This window comes from Borostomias antarcticus, assembly GCF_949987555.1.
Source record: "Borostomias antarcticus genome assembly, chromosome: 11".
NCBI lineage: Eukaryota > Metazoa > Chordata > Actinopteri > Stomiiformes > Stomiidae > Borostomias > Borostomias antarcticus.
In genome coordinates, this window is record NC_140244.1 from 24,795,937 (window position 1) to 24,808,436 (window position 12,500).

Here is a 12,500-nt window from a genome sequence, read left to right on the forward strand (position 1 = left end):
CTAAAGTCACTCACTTTCTGTAAGTTCAGCCTGAGTGAGGATATTGCCTTTTGACAGACGGGTTTCTGGTTGCATGTACTGTAGGTACTGTAGGTAGTGCAAGATGTACTGTAGTTACTGTAGGTAGTGCAAGAAATGTGCCACCTTCAATGTTGCCGACGTCCAGGCCTGAGATGTCATATGCTGTGACAGGTCTCTCTTGTGAAATCGTTTTCAGAGGAATTAGGCAGGGCAGTTTTTTCTGCCCTTAGCATTAACCTTCCTCATAAGGTTTTCGGTACAAATGGTTTCTGCGCTGCCAGGGTCTAAGAAAGCATATGTAGCAATACACTTTCCATTGGCAGGCTTGACTTGAACTGACACAATTGCTGAAGTGCATTCTTTGACGGCCTCATTGTATTCACCAGGACTCAGAAGTAAGAGCACTGCTTACTGATCTCATATTTAAACATGATGTCTTCACCTGTTGAGGTTTCTTGTTTGGTTGGGCTGTTGGATTATTCATTCCTCTTTGATTCTCTGCTCCTGTCTTATCACCTGATTCTATGTGTAGCAGAGTAGTGTGTTTTCGATGGCGGTTTAGACAGATCACCCTTTTACAGTTTTTACTGAGATGTCCCTTTGTGAGACAGACAAAGCAAAGGTCATTTACTTTCAGGAAATCTAAATGCACTAAAAGCATCTGAAATATCTGCCTTGAGTCTCACATTAGTGCCTGCGGATGGTTTAGCTGTTGTTGTCACTGTAGTGGCAAAGCAGCTTCTTGCTTCTAGCTGGTGTTTGTATTCTGTGGTCTGCCATCTTGGCGTTCCAGAACCTTCTATTTGGAGCATAAACCTGAAAGTTGCCAAACAGAGGTTCTGAAGCTATGTTGGCTTGCTTCTCTGAAAAGGCTTTGAATTTGGCTCTGATCAGTGTGTTCTAGAATGTTGTAGAGAGCTGACCTCCATCTTTTACTGGTCTTATAGGGCAACTTAGATAAGAGCAGACTCAAGTTAGATGGATTGTCCAGCTCATCCTGCATTGCATTACAGCATCCTCTAAGGTAGAGAGCATATCTAGCTTAAAGCTAGACTATCTTCTGCCTTGATGCCTCGAATCCAAAGATTTCTCTATGGATGCGTTCCGAATCACATACTTCTACATTTTACTATACCAGTACGTACTAAAGCTTCCCTAGAAAGTATGTACCTTGCAGTACACATCCAATTGAGACATACACCTTGTCATAACATTGCGCCTTGAAATTTGACCACATCCGTCACTGTCCATAAAGCAAAATTCGTCCACAGGTACTAGGGACTTTTGCAGGATCTCACTGGGTTCCCACCATAGGAATTAGGGCCTAGGAACTAGTTCCTCAAACTAAATTCCCCCCAAAAGAGTTTGCTCAGGGGGCAGTACTTTTCTGAGGAGCAGTGACTTTTGGGTTGGGGTTACAGCACTGAACTTTTCTGATTGGTTGACTGTGGTCGAGGACTCGCTGTGGAAGATTTCAACCACCATGTTTAAATATTTCCAGGCGCAACACAGCTGTAAATTGGAAAATTAACATGGATCAAACATCCATGCAAGACTATAAGAAAAAGTTCACAACAAAAGCAACTCCGACCAGCAAGTGGTCTAACTGGATGCGTTGCTGGGTCACAGGCCTGCCTCTAGCACAGTGGCAACAAAAGGTTTGTCTACTGTGCTGTTGGAAGCAAAACGAAATGGATAACCAGTCATCTGTTGAAAGTAAACGGTATAACTTTACACTAATTGATGCTATTATTGTTGCAATTCGCAAATGTGATCCATAGCAGGAAACGAACACACAATAGAAGTAACATTAGCCAGTGTGTTTTTCCCTGCGAGCCCCACAGCCTGTGTGTCTGCTGCTGAAAGCAAACAAATGGAGTTATGGAGCATTTTGCCTGCAAGTCTTAATATGCACGCTACAAAAAAAAACAAAACTTGGCCTACATGCCACTTCAGCTATGTTTACACTCCTTTAAACTGTGCTTGTGTATTTATTTATTATGGTGTGTTTTGATGTTTCCTATTTCCTAAGAGGAAAAAACCTAAGAGGAAAAATAACATGAACACCACAATAAATAAATACATGTAGGCAGAGGCGCCGAGACAGCGAGGACCGGAGCTACGAGTGTTTTTATGTTACTTCCTGTTATGCTTACACAGTTTGTATTTTGCACATATTTTTGCAGTTAAATAAACAGTAGTGAAACCTAATGTGTGTGTGTGTGTGTGGCTGCAAGCATGTGAACTCATAGCCCTAAAGGGGGGCGAGGGACCCTGCCTTTTTCTCCTCTCATAGAGAAGTGCCTTTTTTCTGCAGGCCAAACCTTTTTTATAATTAAATCCCTGTTGCGCAGAGCTGGCCCTGCCCAACAGGTTTTGATTGAATCACAATATCAGGTCGGAAAATAATTTGTTACTCCCGGGCGATACCCTTCTTAATCTCTCTCCTGTTTTCCTAGCTACCGCAGCGCGCGCACTGAGCGAAACAAATGCACCCGCTCTCGAAACAAATGCACCTGCGCACGCACTCGATAGGCATTCGATAGTCGTGAGAGTCAGTCAGTCGAGTAAATGTCTTTTTGAGGCAGACAGGCATGTTACAGGTATGTGGCCACGGGCTGACATTAGTAAACATGTTCATTTTCGTTTTATAGTGATATACAGTATTGATGTGCTTTACCTTTTGCTACTGTAACACTCTCCTGCACATCCAACATGATGGTGCACATTCTTCCAGCCGACAGGTTTGAGAGCAAGTTAACCACTGTTCTGCCACTTAATCTACAACAGGTGTAAATGAAAAGGCTATTACAGCCACTAGATAATAGTTGTATCATCAATTCAGCTATCCGGGTCCAAATCTATGAACTGTTTACAGTATAGTCTAGGCTACTACTGTAACTACTGTATGAGAAATGTTAATGATGAATTTTGAAAGTTGCTTTCATGAAACTAGTGACATCTGCACTGTAAGCAGCAGTCTGATAAACAGCCTACGTCATCACACTAATTTGCCTACTGTGGACTGAACAAACCTTTTAATTCCTTCTAAAAAGTTCAGAGCGTAAAAGCTCCAGGGACTTCTGGGTCAAAAAGCGATCTTTGAGTAGCCTGTTTTTCCACTACAGTTAGTCATGCCGTTATGTGAAGTCTGTGGGATTTGAACGCAGATCTATGCTCTCTACTTCTACGATCACTTGTTTATGCTTCAAGGGCGATGATGATCTCTTAATAGTACGCCGTTCTGAAACCCTGTAGCTCCTGGATCTTCTGGAGATCTGAAGTCATTAGCTGAGAATTTACTCTTCACATTCTATTCAACAGCTGTACATGCTGACGACATGCATCATTGGTGGGGGACGACAGGTTTCACTACCCTAGTACAGTATGGGGTTAGGGTGTACAGTGTGTGTGTGTGTGTGTGTGTGTGTGTGTGTGTGTGTGTGTGTGTCTGTGTGTGTGTGTGTGTAGTGACGTGTTATGTATGGGGGTTAGGGAGTACATGTAGCTCCCTGGTCTGTATGGGGTCTGTAGAAACCAACACAAACAGAGCAGCAGTCAGAACACAAAGACACCAGTCACAGCTAGAGTCTTTACGACACCTCTCACCCCCTACTACCACACACACACATACACACACACTCAACCCGCCCCCCACACATACACACACACACGCACTCACCCCCCCCCCTCCATCCACCCACCCACACACGTCTCTCACACACACACACACACACGCACGCACACACACACACACACACACACACACACACACACACACACACACACACACACACACACACACACACACACACTCGCTATCCTTGGCCCAGAGTCAGCCTGAGATTCACCTCACGTTGGTCTTGCTGTAAGAGAAAGACAGAAGACACCAAGGGAGAGAACCATTTACAATCTGCAATCAAAAGACCTCAATGTTGCCTTGTCTACCCCCTCCCTCCATCGCTCCTCATCCATCCCTCCCTCTCTTTTTCACTTTCCCTGTTTCTGCCTTTGTCTGAGTCTGGGTCTGACCAGAATACTGATGCCAGGGTTTCACAGACGCAATTGGACCAAAAATGACTTTCTGCCCTCGTCTTTCATTCTGCACTCTGAGCTGCCAATTCCCACTGGGCCATTGCCGAGGGGGGGGGGGGGTCGACAAATAGCTGCATCTCACGCCTCTATACGGTCTGGATGGAGGGGCTGGCTGAGTGGAACACGGCAACAATTAGAGCAAAGAGATTGGAGGCAGAAGGCTGAATGTCACTGAGGGGAGAGAGAGAGAGAGAGCGGCCTGTCTACCTGCTTTTCTGTCCGTCTGCCTGCCTGCTTGTCTGCCTCTCTGTCTATCTCCTCTCTGTCTGTCTGTCAGCAGTATAACAGCTAGTTGTAAAGGTGAACATAGAGGTAACAGTAGAAGTGCAGCGGTAGAGATGTAACAGCGTTAGCAGCAGCGTTAGCAGTAGCGTTAGCAGTAGCGTTAGCAATAGCGTTAGCAGCAGTCTTAGCAGGAGCGTTAGCAGTAGCGTTAGCAGTAGCGTTAGCGGCAGCATTAGCAGTAGCGTTAGCGGCATCGTTAGCAGTAGCGTTAGCAGCAGCGTTAGAAGTAGCGTTAGCAGCAGCGTTAGCAGTAGCGTTAGCAGCATCGTTAGCAGCAGCATTAGCAGTAGCATTAGCAGTAGCATTAGCAGTAGCATTAGCAGCAGCGGAGCCTCTGGTGCACTGAGCCGTTCAGTTCCAGATAGACGCTAAATACGGATCATCTGCAGGTGCAGAGGAAGATGATCTGATGATGGTTCTCCAGGCTGGAAGTTACCCTCTGGTGTGTGTGTGTGTGTGTGTGTGTGTGTGTGTGTATGTGTGTGCGCTCGCGCCAGTGTCTGTCTTTGTGTGTGTATGTCTGATACCACCCATTAGACTGTCTACCTCTCCCCATCAAGTGTCGGCCATGTTGAGCCGTTACCCGAGCCTCCCAGGAACAGACAGGAGAGGTCTGCTTGTTTGATTCTGATTCTAGTTGTTTGGGCGATGAACAGAAAAGGCACTAGAAAAGAACAGAGACAAACAAAGACAATGCTGCTAACAGCTTTGTTACAGTGAAACTGTGTTCCAGCCAATAACCCTAACCCTAGATTTACAGTCACCACAATTACCAAACAAGCAAAACAAAAGCAGTTTCATCAGCTTTGGGCGATTTCAAACAAAAACATCAACAGATGATGACAAATTAGCCTCCCCGCCTCTCCATTTCTTTCCTTTCTGCTCCTCTCCTCTCTCCTCCTCTCTTCTCCTCTTTGTGTCCTCTGCTGTCAGCTGTATCGTGTGTGTGTGTGTGTGTGTGTGTGTGTGTGTGTGTGTGCGCGTGTGTGTGTGTGTGTGTGTGTGTGTGGGCAGATGCAGCAGTGTTCAGGGAGATCAAGGCAGTTTTATTCACATGTAGATTTCTCTTTCTCTTTCCCCCGGAGGCTGGAACGGTGTCTGACTGGAGCTTCACTCACTGCAGACCTCTAACTCTCTATGACGGCCATCTGGCCCAAGGTTCTACTGTCTGAAGGTTCTACTGTATGCAGGTTCTACTGTCTGAAGGTTCTACTGTATGCAGGGTCTACAGGTTCTACTGTCTGCAGCTTCTGTCTACAGGTTCTACTGTATGCAGCTTCTACTGTCTACAGGTTCTACTGTCTACAGGTTCTACTGTCTGAAGCTTGTACTATATGCAGGTTCTACTGTCTGCAGGTTCTACTGTCCATATAGGTTCTACTGTCTGCAGGTTCTACTGTCCATATAGGTTCTACTGGCTGCAGGTTCTACTGTCCACATGCAGCGATAATTAACAAGTGAGAGAACAGGAGAATATAAGAGGCTCTGTTTCATTCCCTGATCCACAGCCCAGCAGGCATCTGATACTGATCTCGGGAACCGTGTGCTGTCTGAAGGTGATATGCGGCATGTGTATTGCTCAGGACCCTAGGACACGAAGTGTCATGTGTGAAGTTGTTTGGATCAGCGATTCTGAAATAAATAAATAAAAATGAATCCAACAGCCACTAGGACCCAGTGTGGAGCTCTGTTCTCTAGCTAACCTGGGGCAGGACGCACACAAGCCCTGGAGCGGAGTCACTGGAATGGACCTCCGTCCTCTGACATCACCGGGGGAGAGGGGAGAATATGCTTCGGTTATCTCGTTAAATAATTTCTTCAAAAGACTATTAAGGAAGGAGATTTGTTTCAAGTTGTATGAGCAGATTCATTACATTAGTGCATTAAAGAAAAATTTAATAATGTACAATCCGTATAGCAGTATGTCCTAATAGCCTTTATAAGGAATGTGTAATGAGTTGTATGGGCAAGGGAACACGCAGAGCAATCACAGGCCCTGACAAGCAGCATAGCAACGCATAGCAACGCACAGAACGGCCAAGACGGGCACTGTATTAGTATCTCTCTCTCCTCCACCAGCTCTGGTTCCTCATTCCCTCTATACCCCTTTCACAAACAAATAAGCTACACACAACCACCCCCCCTTCTCTCATTTCCTATGCCCTCTAACAGCCCTCTGCTCCTGTCCAGTGTGACAGCTGTCTGGCTGCAGGCTAATGGCAGAAACAGATCAACCTGACTTCCTGTCACTCAGGATTACAGGAAGCTACACAGACCTGTCAGTCTCAGGCCCTGATTGGCCAATCCCCCCGCTTCTGGAACTCCTCCTTCCTGGAAGCTCTAGAGTGTGTGTAGAAACATCTCCAGACTAGCGTGTTACAGTGATCCGATGGTGGGCAGAAGGAGAGGGACATTCGGAGAGAGAGACACTGAGACAGTCAAAGAGAGAGACAGGGATAGAGAGCGGGACACATTCCACCCCTTGTCCCCCCTCCCCTAAATCAAATATGAATGAGTTGATGCCCATTTGGCATCATTTATTTAAGTTTAGTGTAAGATGGCCCTGCAATGGCATGTGACCTGTGTGAGTGTGTGTGACAGAGAATCAATCAGAATCAGAATTGTTTATTGCCATTTGTTCTGCACATACATACGGTAGGATTTTTTTGTGACACTGTGGTGCTTTACAACAACAGCACAGCGCATGATACAAACAGCCCTGCGTAATCTGAGACCTGTGTGAGTGTGTGTGTGACCTGTGTGTGTGTGCGTGTGACCTGTGTGAATGTGTGTGTGTGTGTGTGTGTGTGTGTGTGTGTGTGTGTGAGAGAGAATGAGTGACAGTAAACGAGAACACAGCAATAGAAAGTGCAAGGGAGCAGAGGGAGGATTTTTCAGTGAAGCATGAAATTGGAGTTTGAAGGATTTTACCTGGTGGTACACATATACACACACACACACACACACACACACACACACACACACACACACACACACACACACACACACACACACACACACTGTGAAACCCCCTCTTGCCCCTCATCCCCCTCTCCATCCCAAATCACTATCTTACACTTACCCCCCTGTCCATCCTATAACACTCCGTCTCTCTTTTTCCATCACCCCCCCCTCCCTCCTCTTGTCACCTTACATGTCCCTGGGTCTGAGGTGGCCGAACCTGCTCAATACTGCCCCCTACTGACCCACGACCTCTCTCTCAATCAGAATAGAGGGACTAGTGAAGCAGGCAGACCAGGGCCCTGTACTACCAAACAGGATTATGGGGTTGGCCAATAACTTTATTGTTGATTTATTAGACAAGTCTCCCGTTCCTAGGAACAGAGAGAAGTAGGCTACATTTTAGTTGAATTATTATAAGACCAATGCCTGGCAATCAATGACGTTATAGGCCTACTGAAATACCTTTTTTTCCATAGGCTTATAGCATACTTCTCCACCTCGAGCTTCACTTTTTCCATATGTTTTATCTTAATGTCTAGTTCTAAACTCCTCTTGTATAGATACATCACATTGTCTACTACAACCTGAAACTATTAAAACCATTTGCTTTAAGCGTCCCTTGCAAGGCTCACAAGTTTGCAGCTGGAAGAATAAAATATATACCCTGTAGGCATAGGCTACAATTGCTTCACACGCCATAAGAATACACACAGCCCAATAATTTAGCGTACTCGTGTTCATGAGGATATTTATAAAGCTTAGGCAGTCAGCAATATTTTTCCAGCTTTCCTTCCTGCCTTTGGCAGTAGCTAGCGACTGGATTATATAGTTCATATTTCTATAATATTGCTCCTCTTGTGTAAAATGCAGTGGACGGAACTTGGTTATGCATATTGTTTGCCTTGTCCATGTCTGTGTTCGAATACCCATCCTAAGGTATGCGATTGGTTATTTTGTGCAATACCTCCCCTTTTACCGTGAACACTCTCATAGCTAGATCGAACCAGCTGGGTAGACTTAACGAGTTAATAGCCACCGTCGTGGTACCGTTTATCCATGATTGCGGTTGTTTGGTTTACTGGAGCGAGCTAGCGAAAAGCTTCGTAGTACAGAGCCCTGGCCTGGGTAACACGCAGCAGCAAGTCAGCAGTATGGTGGCAAGGTGAGGTCCTCCTCTGTGTCTCTGATGATTATCAATAGGATCAATACTCACAGACGAACAGGGGAGAGGAGAGAGTAGGGAAAGAGGCAGTGGTAGGGGTTATAACTGGAGGTTGGGGTAGGAGTTATAGTTGGAGGCAGGGGTAGGGGTTATAACTGGAGGCTGGGGTAGGGGTTATAACTGGAGGCTGGGGTAGGGGTTATAACTGGAGGCTGGGGTAGGGGTTATAGTTGGAGGCTGGGGTAGGGGTTATAACTGGAGGCTGGGGTAGGGGTTATAACTGGAGGCTGGGGTAGGGGTTATAGTTGGAGGCTGGGGTAGGGGTTATAACTGGAGGCTGGGGTAGGGGTTATAACTGGAGGCTGGGGTAGGGGTTATAACTGGAGGCTGGGGTAGGGGTTGTAGATGGAAGCAGGGGTAGGGTTTACATTACATTACATTACATTCATTTAGCAGACGCTTTTATCCAAAGCGACGAACAATAATTGCATTTAACGTAGGAAAAGTCAGTGTACTGCTACTTGGCAGAACTCACAAGTGCATCTTCTTTCTAAAACAAGTGACTAAGAGCATAATCTAGTGCTGAAGGCAAAGTGCAAGAATAGCAATATAAAGTACTGTACAGTGCAATACAATACAATACAATAAGTGCTTAGGAGGGAGGAGGTTATAGTTGGAGGCAGGGGTAGGGGTTATAGCTGGAAGTAGGGGTTATAGTTGGAGGCAGGGGTAGGGGTTATAGCTGGAAGTAGGGGTTATAGTTGAAGGCAGGGGTAGGGGTTATAGCTGGAAGTAGGGGTTATAGTTGGAGGCAGGGGTTATAGCTGGAAGTAGGTGTTATAGTTGGAAGTAGGGGTTATAGTTGGAAGTAGGGGTTATAGTTGGAAGTAGGGGTTATAGTGTGAAGTAGGGGTAGGGGTTATAGTGTGAAGCAGGGGTTATAGTGTGAAGTAGGGGTAGGGGTTATAGTGTGAAGCAGGGGTTATAGTGTGAAGTAGGGGTAGGGGTTATAGCTGGAAGTAGGGGTTATAGTTGAAAGCAGGGGTAGGGGTTATAGCTGGAAGTAGGGGTTATAGTTGAAAGCAGGGGTAGGGGTTATAGCTGGAAGTAGGGGTTATAGTTGAAAGCAGGGGTAGGGGTTATAGCTGGAAGTAGGGGTTATAGTTGAAAGCAGGGGTAGGGGTTATATAGAGCTATTTGTGTTGGCCAGCTCATACTGTCCAGAGAGCCGGTATGTGGAGGTTCCAGACCTTCAGATGAACCCCGACCCCCAGACACAAACACACGCAGGGGCTGCCGGGAACCACCAGCACTGGGAGTGACAGTAGAACAGTGTCTCAGCGTGAACAGATGTGTGGTGTGTCTTCATAGGTATGAAATTTAAACAAATACACACATATATAATACTGTACACAGACACATCCAGTAATTAGCTGTGTCTATTTGTTGCTAACAAGATGAGTTGTGCCTCTGGCCAAAGCATAAAGACACACACAGACACACAGACACACAGACACACACACACACACACACACACACACACACACACACACACACACACACACACACACACACACACACACACAATTCTGTCAGGCAGCAGTAGATGTGTATTAGGGTTAGGGTTATGCTCAGGGTTAGTCCTCTCGGGTGGTAGATGTAGATTAAACATGGCAGGGGTAGGGTTAGTGAGAGAGAGAGATAATGTGGATTAAACACGCAGTGCTAAAAGCCACTCCCGTCTTTGTCCGCCTCTAACAATGTCAAACAGCTTTCCAAGACAAATCCAGGAAGTGGGGTCTTTTCGGAAGTTTAAATCCAGATCAAACCTGATGTGTTCCGCCTCACTCCTTCCCTGCTCCTGGTCACCCAGCAGACAAAGCAGCCAAAGGCCCAGTCCCAATACTCCCCTTTAGACCTAGCCCTTTGACCTATCCCTACAATTTGTGTGTTCCCGTGTATGGTAGTGTGTCCCATTCCCTTTAGCTTCTAGGGCCAGGGGCATATCGAGGGCAAGTGGACATTCAAACAGCCCTCCAAAACGAGGGTTTTCAGATGCTGACTTGAAACCGAGGGGTAGATGAAAACTGGCACAATGCTTTGCGAACCGAGGCAGATATGAAACATATGCTGCCCGTGCCGTGAAAAAACGTAGGAAAGAGGCCCAATATATTCGCAAAAAATCATTCAACATTTTTTACATCCGTGGGATAACTTAGTTTAATGTAGATGCAGAGGAATGTCATTGGATTATTATGACACAAATTTCAGAAAAATTGCTTTTCACGATGTCAACTGCATTTCGGTGTAGCCTAACTTAACAGCATTGTGACGTTCCAGTAAGTTACTTGTAGGCTACGGTGCAATGTTGAATCTTATCTAATCTAATCAACAGAATTTGTGTAAACAACAATTTTTGAGTGACAGTTGATTCTATGTCCCATGTATGAAGTCTGAAAAATAATCCGGCAGCAATTTTTCTGCACTTCCTCATCTGATATCAGTGCATTTCTATGGGCAGGACTAACATGAACAGCCAATGTGTAAACATGCTTCCTGTTCAATAGATTAATCTGTCTTGTTCTTTCCTGACATTTTGACAGATTTGTCATTATAATAATAGCAATCACACTGTAACATCCCAGGGACTACACAGAAAATCAGGCAACTAATCCAACTCTGATTGAAGACATAGCGAGTGGTGTCCCATTTCTTAGGTAAAGATTTCAACCACTACACCTTGTGGCTCCGCTCTGAAGGGGCCACTACCCAGTCGTGAGCACTCCAAAACTAGGGGCTAGGTCTGAGGGGGAGTGTTGGGATTGGGCCCAAGTCTTCCAGCAGCCTTGTTGGTGTCCCTCAAGGTTGAGTGAGTCAGACAATTAGCTTAGTCCCAAGGTCTCCAGTCCTCAACCCTTCAGATACCTCCACCCCCTCCTCTCTCCCCCAACTCCCCCAGGCTGCTCAGTGAGTCATCCAGGCCGTGGTTTTGGTTTTGGTCTCAGGGCTCTAGACTTTTAGAGGCCACAGGCAACATTTCCTGTTGAGATAAATCCTACCCATAAACAAGCAATAAAGACTGAGGAATAGTCCCATCGTCATCATCATGTAACGCTAGGCTATCACGTTAGGCTATCAGCAGCAGTTGATTATCACACCCTTGAGTTCCCGGCCCCAGCCAATCAGATCAATTTATTGCTGGGGTGGGGGTGGGTGGGGGGGAGATTTTGATTGGCTGGAGGTCCAAGTCATTTGCCTATTCCGCCTATAGGAAACGCTGCTGCTAGAGTCTCAGAGATGGAGGGGGGAGCCTGCCATAGGTAGAGGTGAAAATGACTTATCTAAACTTCTCTCTCTCTCTCTCTCTCTCTCTCTCTCTCTCTCCTCTCTCTCTCTCTCTCTCTCTCTCTTTCTACTCAGCAGAGGAACGGAGAACGGTGAGGGTGGCCTACAGAAAACACTGCATCCCTCAAACACAAACACACGTTTTGTATACAAACACCACTCCTAGTATACACACACACATGCCGCTTCTAAAACACACGCACAGACACACACACACACACGCACACTCACACACACAGTGATCCGTGTTAGGGTTAGTGGTCCTCCTCTAACTGGGTTCAACGGATCACAGCATAACCGCTCAGCCACAATAGCTGTTTACACGTTTCTACTTGTCTATGTCAATGTGTGTGTGTGTGTGTGTGTGAGAGAGAGAGAGAGAGAGAGAGAGAGAGAGTTTGTTAGTGTACATCCATGCATGAGTATACAGGGTAAGGGAGTTATGCATTAGTCCAGCCATGCGCGCGCGCGTGTGTGTGTGTGTGTATGTTTGCATTAGAGTACGCTATATTTGTTGGTTTTCTAAACACAGTGGGACATCCCTGCTGTTAGCATAACATCTCAGAAAGTCCACATGTTAATGTGACTAACGGCCCCACAGAAGAACCTGGACCCCCACACACGGAGG